The following is an 18,823-nucleotide window of genomic DNA, read 5'->3' as shown; positions in this document are numbered from 1 at the left end:
AAAAATACAAAAAATTAGCCAGGCATGGTGGGACACACCTGTAGTGCCAGCTACTCAGGAGGCTGAGGCAGGAGAATCTCTTGAACCCAGGAGGCAGAGGTTGCAGCGAGCCAAGATTGTGCCACTGTACTCGAGACTGGGTGACAAGAGGGAGACTTCATCTAGAAAAAAAGTCTGATTAAAAGACTAAAAAATGAGAAAATAAGGAAGCTGGTACAAAAGTCTTGGACTTATTTAGCTCAGGAAAAAAACTAAAGTTGTTCTGAATTGATGGTTGCTGGCATTTGTAAGCCTTCACATGTAGCATGCAGGCTGGATGTGGTAAGGAAGTGTGAATGTCAACATTGAGGAGTTTGTTAAAGTCAAAATAAGTTCCCAACAGTGAGTGAGGACTGGTCTTTCCAACAAGAGATACTTTATGAAAAATTATGTCCAATAGCTAAAGAAGAAAAACTTCAAAGCTTCTCACCCTTGTAAATTATTTCTCTCTCCACAGACCTCATGTTTTTAAATATTCAGTAAATCAATTGCTTGTGAATAATCATATATTTACTCTGGTTTTCCTAGGGTAGTCTCAATTTATGCATTTTATCTTGTGTAATTATCAATAGCTTCCCCTTTCAATATCTGATTATCCCATTTGAAAAATAAGGTATATGATTATTCTAATAAGAGCTAGCATGATTTCATTTTGGAAATATATATGGATTCCATTGGTTACATTCTGTTTAAAAGTAACTCAAAAGATTCTATTATTGTGAAATTGGCCTAAATAGATGATCCTTTAGGCTGCAAATGTGTGATTCTGTGACACCATTGACATTCCCCAAAACAACTGTTCATCCCATGACTCCCATGACAGTGAAAGGGACAACAACCCCTTCCAGGTCTCTTCAGCCTCATTTGAAACAGGCAAGAATAATAACTAAGGTCACACTCTGAGCCATAAGTCTAAAGAAAGAGAAAGCATGATTCCACCATCTGAGCTGGGAACTTAACAGTTTTCAGATGTTCAGGAATCCAGGCCCCTACCCTTCCTCATATCCTGGGAATGCATGATTGTGAAAAGAGAATCAACATGAGACCTCTACATTGAATTATTTAATGAATTCAGCAAATACTTACTGAGCACCTACTTGTGCCAGGCACTATTCTAAGTACTTGGATTTTGTTCACAAAAGTGAACAAAAGAGACCTTAACCCATCTTCTTGGTACTTACAGTTTTATAGGGAGATAGACAGTAGGTCCAAAATATGGATAGATAAATGACAAGTAGGTAGCACTGATATATTGTAACATAGTTTGAAAGAGTGTGGGCCCTGAGCAATAGAATCCAGGCCATCAGAAAGAGAGGGGCAGACGTACACTCTCCAGTCTTGCCTTGGTTGCACACTCCCTGATCCTGGTTGTCTTGGGGACTGCAAGTTGCACATCCCAGCACACTAACATTGTGACTTTAATGTAAATAAAATTAAAAAGTGCTGGTGGCAGAAGCCAAGTGATTGTCACTATTTCCCACCATGCCAAGGAGTGAGGCTCCCCAAATGCACTAGTAACGGCTGTGTTTGTTTCCTGAGTGCTCAGTGGGAATGGCCCTTGCTTCAAGCCCAGGGATTCTGTGTTCTCAGAAATAAAAACAAGCAAAAGAGACACAGCCTTTGTTTCTGAGAAATAATTGATTTGGGGATTTACGTTTGTTATTTTCTTCTCTATTCTCATGTACTGATTTCGTCTTTAAGCCACTCCTTCTCATTTCATACTTGGGAGCACTGGTTGGAGAGAGCCGTGTCAGCTAGAGGAGGACTTGAGGTTTGTCTTATTTTGTTTTGTTTTAATCATAGAAGAATTTTGAAAGGAAGAATAATCAAAATTAAATTTTTAAGACTTATGACATGACTGTGATCATAATATCTTCCACAAATGAGGTACGAAATGATTTAAAGTTGTCATTTGTGCCTTAAACAAAACTGGAACATTCAATCTAGGTTTTATTACACAGGATCGCTATAGGTGCACAGACGGTGCTTCACCAACGCTGATTGAATTGAATGAAACTATCTACTTTGGAGAACATGAGTTGTAGATTGAGGGCCTCTCCATCGTGTTGCTCCGGATGCATTCCAAAAGTTGTTGTCACTAAAGGTTTAAATATACAAAGATGGCACAATAGACTCTATTTCCATGGAAGTAAACTGGTCTCTAATTAATACACCAGAAGCTGAGTCACTTTGTTTTCATAGGCACGAAGGGAGGAAGAGCCATTTCTCCTCGGTCATGACACACTGCCCGTTAGTTCTTTCTTTTTTTTTTTTTTTTATTGAGGAGTAGAAAAGAAACAGAACCGAAAGTTGAAACAATTCATATAAGGAAGAGGAAAGCCTGGGAAGTTCCCTACGTTGCCTAACATCACAGAATCTAGAGGACTCAAACTCTCTTTCCTTCTTGTATTTGAGGAAGGGAGACCTCATCTCAAGACAAGAATCTTTTCAGGTTTCCCCGGACAGCTTTTTTCATTCTCCACAGTGTGTATTTCAGACTTTCCTACCTGCCTCAATGTCTTCGAGCTCACCAACACCTTCCTTGCACACCTGGGGAGGACTTTACCCCCTACCTTACAGACGATGTAACAAGCACCAAAGCCAAAGCGCCCCCACTGCAGCACCAGGCAGCCTGCATCTCACGGGCACCTACAACGTCTCCACCCCCTTACTCCCCGCCATCTCAATGGGCAACGGAAGAGGGAGGGGTCCTTCCTCTAGTCTCAGGCAGTGCTCTCCAACCCATGCCTTAGATCTCGTTCCTTTCCACATCTCTGGAAATTTGCTCTTGTAACCACCCACATTCTTTCCTGTATCTTCCACTCACACAGGAATATCCTCAAATTTCCCCCATCTTTAAAAAAAATTAAAACAAAACCTCTCAAGTGCATACTTTCGTCTAAAGAGAGACTTTCTTTTCTTCAGTCAGGATTTTAGAAAAGATGGCACTTGTTGTCTCCTCTTCCTCATTCTCATTTCCTCCTTACCTGCATTTGCCTCTCCTGCTTCACAGAAAGTTCTCTCCACGAGGCCCTGATTCCTTCCTAGTTGCTCATCCAATGAGCACACTTTAATCCTTGCCTTTCCTCTTTTTTTAATTTTTTTTTTTTATTTTTTGGAGATGGAGTCTCGCTTTGTCACCCAGGCTGGAGTCCAGTGGCACGATCTCAGCTCACTGCAACCTCCACCTCCCAGGTTCAAGGGATTTCCCCTACCTCAGCCTCCTGGGTAGCTAGGGATACAGGCGCCCACCACCACGTCTGGCTAATTTTGGTATTTTTAGTAGAGATGGGGTTTGGCCATGTTGGTCAGGCTGGTCTTGAACTCCTGATCTCAGGTGATCTACCTGCCTTGGTCTCCCTAAGTGCTGGGATAACAGACGTAAGCAACCGCGCCCAACCCAATCCTTGCCCTTCTTGAGCTCTCTGTGGCCTTGGGCACCCTGGTCTCTTCCTACTTCTTGAGTTCATAACACTACTCTCTTTTAGGTTTCTTCTTACTTTTGTGGCTGCCCCTTCTAAGTCTTCCTCTTGGCTCTGTTTCCACCATAAATGAGGAGTTTCCTAAGGATTCATTCTCATCCATTCTTGTCCCTTTTTGCTGTTTCTATAGTGTTTTTTGGGGGCTCACAAATCTAATCATTACACTCTCTGTAAGGTCCTCTAGAAGTTCTCAGTTACCTTCAGAGTAAATCTCACCTCCTAAGTAGGGCCTCCTACACCTTTCCTGATTAGACCCACGGCAAGCCCATATATTACTTCCTCACAAATTCTTGAAATTCTAGCCATAGTTAACAATTAACGGAACAAATCATGTTCTTTTTTGTTTCTGTGTCTTAGAAAATGCTTCTGTCTTTGCTCAGAACACACTTTCTTCCCCTTCTTTACCTATCAAATTAAAGATTTTCCCCCAAAACTTACTGCATATTTTGATCATAAGATGTATCAATTTGTATTGTGTTTATCTGTTTACCCATCAGTTTGAGTTCGTTAAGACAGGCACCCTATTTATTTATTCTGTTAAGCTCTGGGTGATTCTCTATGCCTAACATAGTTCCTTCATGAGCAATAAATATGTTGAATGACTAAGTGGATAAGGAGAAGATACCATTCCTTTCTATTCCAAACCCAGCATGTAAACTAAGTTCAAGTCACATACACTTTTTCTATCAGACCTGAGTACAATGCTTCTAAAGCAATGTAGATACCTCCACATAATAAGGGTATTGATTTTCTATCTTCAAAACAAATGTGGCTCCTGTTGGTAGAAATGTGTTTGTTCTGACCTTCCTGGTTGTCATGGAAATGAATTACAGCCTTGGGCAAAAGGGCATCCCTCAGTCAAGGGGATGTGGTGTGATCTGGTGGGTAGAGAGGGCATCATGGAGGCAGCATTCTATTTATAGTTGATGTTGACGCCTCCAGGCCACCAAGGTGACAAGCAGCAATGACTGGCCCCTTCTCTCCTTTTCTCCAGTTCATCCCTGACATGAAGCTAGCTGAAAGATTTGCTCTTCTATTTTCAAATCGGGTTTCTTTCTAGGTTAGAAAAGCTTTTGCTAAGAGATAGGGGCCAGAAAGAGCTTTGCTAAGATTTTATTCCCATGGAAGTTCCCTCCCATTTAGTTGCTGCATCTGCGAAAGGTTTTTTTTTTGTTTGTTTGTTTGTTTTTTTGTTTTTTTAGATGGAGTTTCACTTTTGTTGCTTGGGCTGGAGTGCAATGGCGCGGTTGTGGCTCACTGCAAACTCTGTCTCCTGGTTCAAGCAATTCTCCTGCCTCAGCTTCCTGATAACTGGGATTACAGGCGCCTACCACCACACCCAGCTGATTTTGTATTTTTAGTAGACGTAGGGTTTCACCATGTTGGCCAAGCTGATCTCGAATTCCTGATTTCAGGTGATCCATCTGCCTCGGCCTCCCAAAGTACTGAAAATTACAGGAGTGAGTCACCATGCCCAGTCATCTGGATAGTTCTTATGGGCTCTGATTTTTGCTTTGATCTCACAAGATATTAAGGTCTTTAAGAACAAGACCTATATGTTTTTCTTTCTTTGTAGTGTCCTTCAGGCAAAGTTTAGCTGGCTAGCAGAGCTTAATCATTGCTCATAAGTATAATTATCAATCATAAACTTAGATAACTCATCCTGAATAAAAGGGTAAAATAATCATAAAGATCTCCCAGAAGGTGATGTGTAAGCTTCTCTACAGAATCCTGGAAAATGTGAGAAATCAGAAAGGTTGTAATTTCATGGTACAAGCTCCTTGAGCACAGTGGCATGATTTTGCAAACTATTTCTAGGGTAAGAAATAATATATTTTAAATTTGTGGCAAAATCTGCTGTAATGGGAGATTATTGCAGTGATGGACAGCTTTATAGAAACACAGTTATATGTACTTTATTAAGCCATGTAGCAGGAAAAATAGAACTAGTGCTCGACTTACGACCACGATTGGTTCCGACAGACCGGTCGTAACACAGTTTGGTCATAAGTTGAGTAGGCTATGTGTACAGTACTGTGAAATGATGTTATAAAAATCTTTAAGTCATATTTTATCATAATTTTCTTTCATTATTGTTATATATCATAATTTTCTTTGTTCATTTTATGCCATTTGTATCATCTCTACACCATTTTGTTTCTTATTTTTACATTCGACAGGTTTAAGTAAAACACTGCATTACCAGTACAACTGGATTAATATTTGCAAAATATACAAAAATACAAAATACAGGTGAAAAAAATACCATAGGAAACATTTTCCCAATTGCAAAACACATCAAAATATATAAACATGTACGAAACATTTTATTGGCCGTTTTTGAATTTGATCTTCCATCCAAATATATAGCAATTTCTCCATTTCATGGATGGGCCCGCTTCGTTGCTTTGTTATAACTGTTGATCGCATGGGTGCAGAACCTTTCACAGCTTCACGAATTCTTTCTTTATCTTTCAAAATCGTCGACACAGTCGAGTGTGATAACTTCGTATCACGTGCGATCACATTCACTTTCTTTCCTCCGTACTGCTTAATTACCTTCATTTTCGTGTCAAGATCGATGGCCTTTCTTTCCTTCTTGGCAGGCTGAGGCGTAGACAAAGACAATTTCCTCTTGGTAGACATCTTGGGAGGGGTTTGATGAAAAATATCCAAGACACAAAACACAAATTGCTGTACCAAGCCTGGGATAACAGTTGAAATGGTGCACGCGGAGATGGTAGTGCTGCCAGAAGCTGGTCCACACTGTCATACGCCCAGCTGGGCAACGCTTACGCTGCCAGACATGGAGCAGTCGTGGCTAGCGATTGTGGTAGTAAAGTTGAATGGTCGTAAGTTGCATAGGTCTTAAGTCGATCAACACCTGTACATGACAGCACTCAAATAGTTGAATTCCAGCCACTTTCAAGTTCCGGGCACATATAGCCTTTTTGTTAGCCCTGCTAAGACACTGAGTTTGTTATCAAATGACAAGAGCATTTGACAGAAGGACGTTTGGTTCAAGACTTCTAGATCTGTCAAACTTCTTGGGGTAGCCAGTCTCCAATAGATGAGGGTAGCTCATAGATGACCCAAGTGGTCTCCACCTTCTGGTATCCATGTCCTTGTGTAATCTCTTCCCATGATGAATAGTGCCAACATGCATAAGTAACAGGACATTGTAGAAATGATGGTTTGTGGCTCTAAGGTTGGGTCACAAATGACATTGTGGCTTCTGCCTTTCTCTCTCTTGGATTACTTGCTTAGGGGTAAACCAGCTGCCCTGTTATGAGGACTCTCATCATCACAGCCCTATGAAAAGATTCATATAACCAGGAATAGGGGTTTCTTGCCAACAGCCACCACCATCTTACTAGCAATATAAGTGAGCCATCTTGGAAATGAAGTCTCCAGCCCCAGTCAAGCTTTCAGGTGACTGCAGGTTCAGCCATCATCATGCGTACAATCCTGTGAGAGGCCCAGAGCCAGAACCAGGTAAGCTGCTCCTAAATTCCTGATCTACAGAAAGTGCAAAGTAATAAGTGTTTATCATTGTTTCAAGTCACTAGATTTTGGGTAGTTTCTTACACAGCAATAGATAAAACCTGAACCTGAATTAGAAAAATTAGAAAAATGGTATAACATTATAATCAGTACTGTGGCATACTACCTAGATCACTTATTCAGGGCTGACACAACCATTTCCCAGCTACTGGAAGAATTGTTTGTTGACAATACATAGCTATGTCCCTTATGGAAATTTCCCTCAGCAGAAGGCATATCTCATTAAAGATTATGGGCTCCTTCCTGGGGCAGCCTGGAGCCAATGACTGACATGAGGATAAAGAAGTCAAACCCCATTCAATTTGCCCCTCCCCAATTCTGCTTCCCTCAGTTCCCTAAAGTGTATTTCATGAGTGCTATCCAAAATAAATCTTTGCCTGCAACTTTCTGTCTCAGAGTCTGGTTTCCAGGCTACCAAACCTAAAAGAGTTGGTATGGTCCTTGGAGACAGGGCATGCAGCCAGTGACCTAGTTGGTTTGTCAGGGCCTGGGAAGAAAACAATTGAAAGACTGAGGATGAAATTGTCTGCAGAGGAGGCCCTGGGATGAGCCTATGGGGGTACACACAAAAAATATGAAGATTTTGTTAATGCCCACAAGATAGCATACACTGCAATAGAGGCACCAAATAACCAACTGCCTCAGCTAGTAGATATCAGGCAGCCTCTTTTCTTTTTCACCCCAGTGCTTACACAATAGATTCATGAACAGAGCAGCCATGATGGCAGAAATGAAGGTTCATGCATAGCCCCAACAGCTAACTCACAAAGGCTCATTTAACTAGTGTCCATCCAACCTGCCAGCAACAAAGGGTAATGTGTCCCCAATATGGAACCCTCACTCAAAGAAAGCAACCAGGTTTGTGGTACCAAATCAATACCTTTGAATCTTTTCAGTCCTAGATTGCCCTTCCTGCCCATAGGGCCTTGGCTGTGCTGTCTTTTGGCTCTTCCAAGCCTATGTTTAGTGTATAGAGTCAGGTAAAGCAGCCATAGCCTGAAAAGCACCTGGTAACCAGGGCCTTAGATTCTTCAGGGCTGACGGTCTAGGTGCCTCACCAGGCTAGCCACCTAGACCAACAGAAGTGCTGGCTGAGGGTTAGATAAACCCAGAATGAGTGGTAGAGGATACACACAATGAACATCCGTTATGAATATGAAGGCAGCTGCAGCAGCAAGACTAGAGCTCCATCCCACTGGTGCTTCCAAGTTTTCACAAGAAACAAGACTCACTGGAACCTGAAGGGATCTATGTGGGATGAGGAGATGCTCTGGGGCTCTGTCAAGGTTCTCTCTTAAGAGGCAATGCAGTCATGCCCCAGCTGCTGGGACTCTCAGTTGTTGACAATTCATAAACACATGGCTCACTGGGAATTACCCTTGGCTACAGAGAACTCCTTCACTTAAGGTTGCACTCTCTACCAGAGATGGCCAGTGGCCAATGACTGACTGATGTAAGGAAACAAAGGCTGGCACATTTGCTTCAGTTAGGCCATCCCAGCTCCAGAGCTTCCCAAAGGATGAACTGAGACCCCTTTTGCAGCTACACTGTGGATCAGCTTCTGCCTTTGTCCCATCCTGCCTTCCTCAGCTCCTGACATTGTCCCTCCCAAGAGTCTCCCTCAGTAAACCTGCTGCACGCAACTGTCTGTCTCAGAGTCTGTCTCCAGGAAACCTGACCTATGAAAAGCTTCCATACAGGTATTTTAAACTTCAATCAGCACAGCGAAAAAATGATGCCAGAAAAAAGTCTATGCTCTTTGTTTTTAATGCAGTAAAGGAGAAAACTAGAAATTGCAAGCTTTGATATACATGATAGTGGTTGCAAAGTAAAAGGGAGCATGTCAGGAAAGGAAGTGACTGGGAGCTTGGCATCCAATTATTCACGGATGGAGGTGTTACAAAGAATAGGGTATCAGGGATAGGTGTACTTGATATACCTCAGCTTTTCTGAGGGAGGTAAACCACATGGAAAAATATCTTAGTAAGGCTCTTTGTTCACTAGGTGGCCTTGGAAATTTCATTGTTGCAATCTTTACTGACATGCTTGTTGAACAGTGTTTCCTTTGTTGTGATAACTCTAGTTTATTTATTTGTAAATTTCCTAATATAGTCATGAACAACTGATAGTCACTTTAAACAAGAAATTGTACAATGGAATTTGATATTTTGCTGGAGAAACTCTGCAAAAGAAATCTGTAGGAATTCGTAGGTTGTAGGTTCAGAGGGTGAGGTCTCACTGATAACAGTGTACGAGTCAGTTCTTACACTGCTATAAGGACATATCTGAGACTGGGTAATTTATAAAGGAAAGAGGTTTAACTGACTCGCAGTTCTGCTGGGCTGAGGAGGCCTCAGGAAACTTACAATCATGGCTGAAGGGGAAGCAAACATGTCCTTCGCATGACAGAAGCAAGGAGAAGTGCTGAGCAAGAGGGGGAAAGCCCCTTACAAAACCATCAGATCTCATGCTAACTCATTCACTAACACAAGAACAACAGCATGGGGATAACTGCCCCTAGGATCCAATTACCTCCCACGGGGTCCCTCCCACAACACGTGGGGATTATGGGAGCTACAATTCAAGATGAAATTTGGGTGGGGATACACCATAACCATATCATATGGGCATCTAGAGTTTACACTTACCAAGATCAGTGTGATCCTTTCATGAGGGACTGATTTCTTTCCCCTCCAAATTGCTTCAGTTCTGTTTGCTTGATGTGGACTTCATACTGCTTCACCCTACTCTCTACACTGGGAGAAAGGCTGACCACAGGGACTGCCACAGGGGTCCCATGTCCTCTAACTCCTGTGGGATTCAGCCCATCAGGAACACAAGAAGTTCGAGGAGTGGGGAGAGTGAGGTTAGTGTATTCTCTCTTCTCTCCAGTAAGGTGACCCCAGGCTGTCAGCCTCTCTGCATTGCAAAACACACGCCCTGCCAGGCAGTCCCTCCCTGGCCCCTCTTGGCTTAGGGGTACTAACTATCTTCAGCAGCCACTTGCTCCAGTTAGAGTTTCCCTACAGCCTTCCCTGATAGAATAATTCTCCTTTCTGTCTCTTGCACATTTAGGAGACTAAATTCGAGATGTGCTTCTTACAGAAACACCAATGTAGGTGAAGAAATTCTTGGGATCTGGCACTCAAAGATTTAAAAGAATTTTGAACTGATTGCAGGAGACAATGTTCCTACCTCATTCCAGTGCTTTATATCCTGTTTCCTTGAGGAAAGTGAGAAGGCAGGAGACATGAGATGGAAAGTTTAAAAATTTGAAGCTGCTCATGAAGGGAGCAAGTGCACATTAAGAGGTGACATAAGAACCTCAGCAGGTAGAAGCGGGCCCAGGCTGATGGGAGACTGAACAGCAGAACAGAGCTAAGCCAGGATGGAGTCTTGCTCTGTCACCCAGGCTGGAACCAGCGGTACAATCTAGGCTCACTGCAACCTCCACTTCCCAGGTGTGGGAAGTAAAAAATTTCCTCTTTAAAATTTCCTTTATTGTTAAAGAATAAATCATAAGTGTGCTAATAACTTTTTGTTAAGCCCTATCCTATGTAACTCTTAGACATGCCATGTTTATAGGAACCTAGTATATTCTATGTCTTTATACTTTAACCAAGATATTTGTGCTGGATGTGCTCACAGGCATGTCCCAGCTCTCCATTGCTTTTATGTGTTTAGAAAAGTTTTAAGTTGTTAGCCAATCGGGTTTTAGTTTAGATTGTGAGGTCTGGCTCCACCCAACAGAAATCAGACACAGCAGTAAGGACGACCCAAAATGCATAAGGGATAAATATGTCTGCTTTCCTTTGTTCATTGTACCCTCTGGCTAGATGGCTAGCAAGAGTGCGTTTCCTAGACTGCAGGATTTAGGACAGAAAAAGTTAGTTTCCCTCATTTCTGAAAGATCCTTTGTCTCGATGCTGATTTTTCTTTGCAGCACTGAGCATCTGTTTCCAACACAGGGTTCACGTGATTCTCCTGCCTCAGCCACCTAAGTAGTTGAGATTACTGGCACTTGCCACCATGCCCAGCTAATGTTTGTATTTTTAGTAGAGATGGGGTTTCACCATGTTGGTCAGGCTGGTCTTGAACTCCTGATCTGCCTGCCTTGGCCTCCCAAACTGCTGGGATTACAGGTGTGAGCCACTGCACCTAGCCAGGAAAAAGGTTTTAAGTAAACTCCTTAAACTTCTGGGAAGCCACAGGACAGATGGACAGTGCAGTGAATGACCACTCTGAGACAGCTAAGTATAAACAGTCCCCAGAGAATCTCTAACCAGCCTGCACACTGGGAGAACAGAGTGGAGGCACAGAAATTCACCCCATTTTCAGGAAGGAGGAGCCAGGCCCTCCTGTTCCGGTGTGGTAAACTTGAGTTCAATCTGTGAGATGGTGGCCTGTTAACAGGAACCCCTCTCACTTTCCTGAGAGTCTTTTTCCTTTTTGCTGAATAAATTTCATAACCCCTTACCCTTCGAAGTATCTGCGTGCCTAATCTTTCCTGATCGTGTGACAAGAACCCGGTTGTTAGCTGAACTGAGGAGAAAGCCCTACGATTCCTACCATCCTCTGCCACTCCTGGGTCAGACAGTCATAGCTTCCATTGATTGGCTGCCTCCTATGCCCCAGGCATGATGCGTCATACTCACTGTCACCTTTCATCCTCACAACAACCTTGGCAGGACAGAGAAAGGTGGTGTGAGGAGACAAGCCGAGCCACTTGCCAAGGACCCAGGGCCTCCTAAGTGGCAGAGCCAGGATGCCAACCCTGGGGCTTCCTCACAGAGGTAATCTCCCTTCTCTAGAATGGACTGGCCTGGCCCTGAGGATACCTATCCAGGCTGGAGTGAACGCTGAGTTTGCACTACTTCCTCTCATCTCTCAGAAATCACTGAAGCAGACCCACGTTCATGGTTAGTCCAACAGCAACCCACTCTGTTTGAGCCCAAAATTATAGCAGGCCAGGTCCTCGATCAGGGAGCTCACTTCCTTCTCCGCCCTCTCTCCACTTTGTCCTTCCTGCCCAGGTGTGAATCCTTCCCCAGAGCCAAGGCCCACACCAGAATAAGCCCTGGGAAGAAGGGAAGTGGGACATGGCAAGGTATTTGTCTTCATGCATTGTTCTCTGTGTGTGGGATTACGCTGGGAGAGGAGGATGGAGGGAAGGCTTTCTTCATGCAGTAAACAACACAGACCAATTTGCACCCCAGCCACTGAACCTTAATCTTTTCATGATGGTTTGCATATTTATAACCAAGATTCCTATTGCTCTGGTACAAACAAGATTGCAATCAGCCTGCCAACAGATTCTCTTTAAACTGTCAGTCTTTATGGAGAAAAAAACAGTCATTGACATGAATGCCCTTTAAACAAGCCCCCCCTTATTCTCCTTAGCTGGCAGACAGTACACAAGCTTAGTCCTAAGAAGAGAGGAAACTTGTTTCCTTTAAACGGCCCCTGCCCAGGTTTTCTTCAGTTTGGTTAGAGCAGCCTCAACTTCTTTTAAATGCCTGGCTTAGCGGGTGCCAGCCTGCTTGAGCTGTGTCTGCAGATGCCAATTTCAGCTGCCACATTTAATTTTCATGTCCTGAGGGCCTCCTGTGCTTTTTCTGATTCCCTTAAATGAATAAAAATAACGAAGGAGCATGGAGCACATGACCCTGATTCAGTGTTCAATCTTTTGCTACAGATATGTTTGCCCACATCCAGCTCTATTTGTTTTAAAGAAAAGATGAAGCGGAAAAAGGGGGCCTGTCACATCTCCGTTTCCCAGATTGTTAGGGCCTAAATACAGCTGTATGTTAGGACGGAAAAAGTTAGTTTCCTTATCTAGAGGCCAGACATGTGTACCAACGGCAGAAGCATGTTCTACTTTGGTTCTACTGTGAAAAGAAACAATGGAAAGAAAAAACCTAACTAGCAGCCGTAGATTCCTTACTCGACTTAGTGATGTGGACCCTAAGGTCCCACCAGCACACGCTGATATCACTCAAGGGCTGAAATAAAGGGGACAGTGCTGCCTCATTTCCTCCAATGGAAGAGACATCTGGGATTTCATTTTAAGACAGAGTCTCATTCTGTCGCCCATTAAGACAGAGTCTCATTCTGTCGCCCAGGCTGGAGTGCAGTGGCATGATCTCAGCTCACTGCAACCTCTGCCCCCCTGGATTCCAGCGATTCTTCTGCCTCAGCCTCCCGAGTAGCTGGGATTACAGGCGCATGCCACCACGCCCAGCTAATTTCATCTGGGATTTTAAACTGGACTGAAAAACATACTGAGTTCCCAGGGGTCTTTCTTAGGGCCAAAAGAATGCTACTTAGAAGTAAGATGGGCCATGAGACTCCCCTTGCTACCCTCAGAAAGACCCCAAAAGAAACCCTCAGGGGTTTTCACTGTCCCCCACCCCAGGACTAAGACTGTGTCAAGCCCAACCGTGAACATTGTGATCCCTTCTATGGCCCTTTTAGGGACTGTTTTGGGAGAGGCAGAGTCAAAGGGTGCATTGCAGCTGCTATTCTTGTTCCTTCACCCAGCCAACCCTCAGTCGCCAGCGTTTCTCAAACCATAGTTTAGCTGTGAATGCCCGAGATTTTCTTCCTGTCCTGACCACAGTGGCGCTGGTGGTCATGCTGCTTTCTGGCACAGCCCGGCAGGACGCCAGCCACCTCAGAGCCTGGGGAGGAGGTAGAGGAAGGATGCCTTCCCCTGGGGCCCAGAAGGGGCTGTGGGTACCAACCGCCTGGACACTCAGGCTGAAATCAAGCTGAATACACTACAGGGAGGAATTTAAGGATCCGGGCAGGGGAACGTACTCCTCAACCCAGACAGATGTTATCAAAGGCCCCTGTTTTGTGAAGGTATTGTCGTCAAAGCTTGCCTTTCCCTTTATAAATGAACTCATTGATGGAAAATTCTGGAAAGAAAGAAAAGGAGAGAGACAGAAAGAGGGAAAGAAAGACCGAATCCATCTTTTCAATGCCAGTTATTGAAGGTAGCCTACAGTTTCAGAGCTTTAGTCTCCCACAGAAATTCTTCTGCAGTTGTTACCAACATTTTGGTCCCTCGCATCTGCTCTTTATCTGTCAGGATAGCAGTCATGAAACTCCTTGGTCTGCTCAGAGATGTGTAACTGAGGGAAATAAATTCTGTTTCAGCCACTGGGTAGTATTTAGGGAGCACGTGTTCAGCCTTGTGCTGGAACTCATGAGAATTTTCTCTCTTTTTGGAAGAGAGTTGAATGTTCTCTCTTTTTGGAAGAGAGGAGGATTTTCTCCCTTTTTGCACGTGAAACATTAGAAATGATTTGAAGTCCATATACTAATAAGGCTGGTGGATACAAGATACAGTAATTAGAAAGAGAAAATTTACAGTTAGCAAATAGAATAGTTAGATGGGGCTTGAGAGAAGAGAGAATTGGAGCAGAGGACTGCATAAATACAAGGTGAGGTTTCAGATTTTGAGTGAATAGTGTATATCTTACTTATCAGCACCTCCTTATCTTAGAATCTTCTTTGCTCCTTAAACACACACACACACACACACTGCCTCTCCAATGCCCTTTCCTCATTCTTCCCTTTACTGAAAGCTGACTCATCATTCACAGCTTAGCTTAACCTCTGTCTTCTTCATGTAGACCTTCTCAGCATCTCAGCCCACATTGATTCCCCTTCCTGGAAACTCTCCCTCACTTAAAGTCAATATCACTCAGTTAAGTACTTAGTTGATTTCTATTTGTTTCAAGGGTGTGTTTGCCCTTCTTGGTAAAGGATACGGCTCTTAGGGGAAGGATCATATGTTCCAGTAGGATCAGACATGGGGAGATACATTGGAGCCACTTTGCAAACCCTGGTTTAATGGATGAAAGGTTCAGTTCAGGGCCTTGTTTCTCCGGGAGCATTACTGCCAAGAGTCCTGGTCTGGGCAAACATTTCTTGGCCGTTTCATCAGTGCCACCATGCAGACTGTCTAATACTCTTAAATGGCCCTTCAGTGTTCTGTTTTCAGCGCAGCGGGGGACATTATGGTAGTTTCTTGCAAAATGTTTGAGAAGAGTTTCATTGTTCTTAGAAGGCAGAGAAGAGCAACTGGCCTACTTTTCTGTACTTTACACACAAAATACTTGCTTAAGCTGTGACAAAAAGCCAAACTTGGAAAGTACTGCTATAAACTCAGAGTGCAAAGGAGGGCCGGTCTAAGGGTGATCATTTCAGCTAATATGCAATAGATTCAGCTGCCACCTCTGGAAGAGCCAATATCAATTAATCAGTATGTGGGCAATCCAGGACATTTGTTCTGGCTCAGGTCCCACCTGTTCTCTCTTTTTAGCATTTTGAGTTTCTAAGATTTCTTCCCCAAGAGGCATGAAGGAGAGGGAAGAGGACTGACAAAAGAGGACAATGAACAAAGACGATGTTGTTATCAGTAACCCAGCCCTTCTAGAGACTTGGTGGAGTAAAGGCTAAGGTCAATGCTCACAACAAAAGTTCTGAGTTTGGGATCACCTCAAGATTTAGATCTTTGTCAGCCATGCCCCATGGATTGGGAAATGCACAGAACGGTAGTCTGAAGGCAAAATGAGCCATGTACAGTCATGAAACACGCCTGCTGTGTAGGGATATTCATCCCTTCCAAACCTCATGTTGAAATTTGATCCCCAGTGTTGGAGGTGATTCTTAATGGGAGGTGTTTGGGTCATTGGGGCAGATTTCCCATGAACAGAATTATACCCTCTGTTTCAGGAAAAACTCTCTCAAACTGCCTTTTTTCCTCTGCTCTTGTTATAGTAGCTAGCTATCTAGGCATGAGCAGGGTAGACGAGGGCTCCCCGTGACCCACCAGGAATGTCAGGCGACCATCAGGTGATGGTCCAGCAGTTGCCACACTGCCTCTCTAAAAATGATAATTGGTTGCAGGTGCCAGGGAGAGGCAATTTCACAATAGGTGAAAACTCTCAAAATTGGTAACCGGCAGCTCAGGAATTGGGTGAGTCTGCTCAGGCACGCACATTAAGAGACAAAATGGCAGAGTATGACCTTCTAGGAGCATTGCACCGGAAAAGAAGAATGCCAAGGGCAAGCAATTGTACAACTCCAGTAAACGCGCTGCACATGCTCACCTCTCAACTGTTAGCAGGCCACTGTGCTTGCAGGTAGCCCACCCTAAAGGAATAATGATGGGAAGAATGACACAAGGCCCTGGAAGTACGCCAACATATAAAACCCCAAACCAAAAGGCCAAACGTCCCATCTGACCTCCACAGTGCCCACTTGGGTCTCTTCCAAGTATACCCTCCTTTCTTTTCTTTCCTGCTCTAAAACTTTTTAATAAACTTCCACTTCTGCTCTGAAACTTGCCTCAGTCTCTTGTTCTGCCTTATGCCCCTCAGTTGAATTCTTTCTTTTAACAAGGCAAGAATTGAGGTTGCTGCAGACCTGTACGTATTTGCTGCCAATAACCCAGATGTTCACCACTCCAACACTCTCACACCACCACCACCACAAGCAGTACACTGAAGACTTCTGTGACCAAAGGTGTGGGGGCTTCTCCCCACCACCAAGCAGTGAACACCAGTTGGGTGTCAATTCCAACAGGATGTACCTGGAGATACTGTCGGGTCCCACAGGTTGTGTGCTCAGTCCCCAAGTCTGCCACCCACTCCACCACACACCAGTCACAAGTCCAAGCCTCCAGAACTTGTGACTGACTGGCTTCAAGTTGGAGTTCCCATTTTGGGTTCAATTAATTTACTGGAGCAGCTCACAGATTTCAGGGAAACAAAATTAGTGGTTTATTGTGAAAGATATTGCACAGGATACAGAAGAAGAGCTGGGTAGGGCAAGACATGCGGGAAGGGGCATGAGCTCCCATACCCTCCATATGTGTGCCACCCTCCAGGAACCTTCACATGTTCAGCTGTCCAAAAACTCCCTGAACCCAGTGGGCTTGGGTTTTTATTGAAGCTTCATGACATCAGCATTTCTTCCTGCAGGTGTAGGGTGGGACTGTCTCAGGGTAGGTGAGGAAGATTAAAGTCCTGTTCTGGGGCAGTGAAAAGAGGGCAGGAGAGATTCTGTTTCTGAAGACTTAACACATCCAACATTTTAACAAAAGACTGTAAAAAGGACTGTGTGAGTTATGAGCCAGGACCATGGATGAAAGCCGGCATATATTATATGTGTGTGTATATATATATGTAAATATATATATATATATATATATATATGTAAATATATATGTATAAATGTATAAAAACACCACAGGCCACACTCTTGGTTTCTTTGTTTGTTTGTTTTGAGACAGAGTCTGGCTCTGTTGCCCAGGCTGGAGTGCAGTGGCGCAATCTTGGCTCACTGCAGCCTCTACCTCCCAGGTTCAAGAAATTCTCCTGCCTTAGCCTCCCAAGTAGCTGGAATTACAGAAATGCACCACCATGCTCAATTAATTTTTTGTATTTTTAGTAGAGACAGGGTTTCATCATGTAGGCCAGGCTGGTCTTAAACTCTTGACTTCAGGTGATTCATCCACCTTGGCCTCCCAAAGTTCTGGGATTACAGGTGTGAACCACCATGCCCAGCCCACACTCTGGTTTTTGAACCATAGATCTCTTACATCAAAAGAATATACATAATCGTTAATGCTTAGTCCAGTCCATCATTATGTATGAATATCTCCCAGAGTGAGGCCACACAGGTTTGAAGATTTCCTTTCAATCTTGTCAGGTTCCAAACGCAGGAGGGATCTTGGTAAACATATACACACTTTCAGGCATCTGGAATAATTGAGCTAAGATACAATGTCATCTCTTGCTCTGGAACTCTTTTGAGTTGTTAATGTAATATTGAATTTCCCTCAATTAATAATCCATTTATTCATTTCTTTACACTCAGCTGCATTTCTCCTTCTCTCCATGAATACCCAAACCTTTTCACCTTGTGAAGGGTTGTTAGAATCGCTGCTCTGCTGCCTAGATTGCAGGCAGCGATCCAAGTCTAGCAAGTACCTCCTCCTCAGTCCACTCCCATCCAGATACTATGAGGTTACACAGATACAGAGCTAGTGAGCTATTTTTACCACCAGGCAATATGCTTGCTTCGCTCTTAACCCCTAGATGGGTGGAAGGCACAGCTCACCTCCATCAGGCCCTCAGGAATTCTGACATGAGGTTTAAAAACACAGAGACAGTTTCTTACTTAGAAATCAACCCTGCTTCCAGCACTTGCAGTTGTAGCCTTGGTCCTAGGACCACTGCATCAGATAGGGGAGAAAAAGAAAAATAAATTTTGTTGAGGTGATTTGGGGAAGAAAAAATATATATAGTTTTATAGTTATGGTTACATAACTATTATCCTGGTATAACAACTGTATATATATATATTAGTTTATATATATAGTTCTATGTGTGTGTATATATATATATTTATATTCCTTGGTATAACAACTATATATAATTAATTTGCTGAAGTAGCTCACAGAACTCAGGGAAACACAATTAGTGGTTTATTGTAAAAACTATATATATATATATTTTTTTTAAACATATATAGTTTTATTGTGAAAATATATAGTTTTTTTTGAAAATATATAGTTTTATTGTGAATTATATATATATATATATATATACATACATGTATATATAGTTGCTATACCAGGGTACTCCTCCCTTGGCAAGATTGCATAGCCATACCAGCATCCATCCTCCCTACCTACTCTTCCCAGATCAATCAGCAAAACA

The sequence above is a fragment of the Cebus imitator genome, unplaced genomic scaffold (assembly GCF_001604975.1).
Source record: "Cebus imitator isolate Cc_AM_T3 unplaced genomic scaffold, Cebus_imitator-1.0 Scaffold344, whole genome shotgun sequence".
NCBI classification, from domain to species: Eukaryota; Metazoa; Chordata; class Mammalia; order Primates; family Cebidae; genus Cebus; species Cebus imitator.
The sequence above is the reverse complement of the archived record's forward strand: the minus strand, read 5'-3'. Positions refer to the sequence as shown.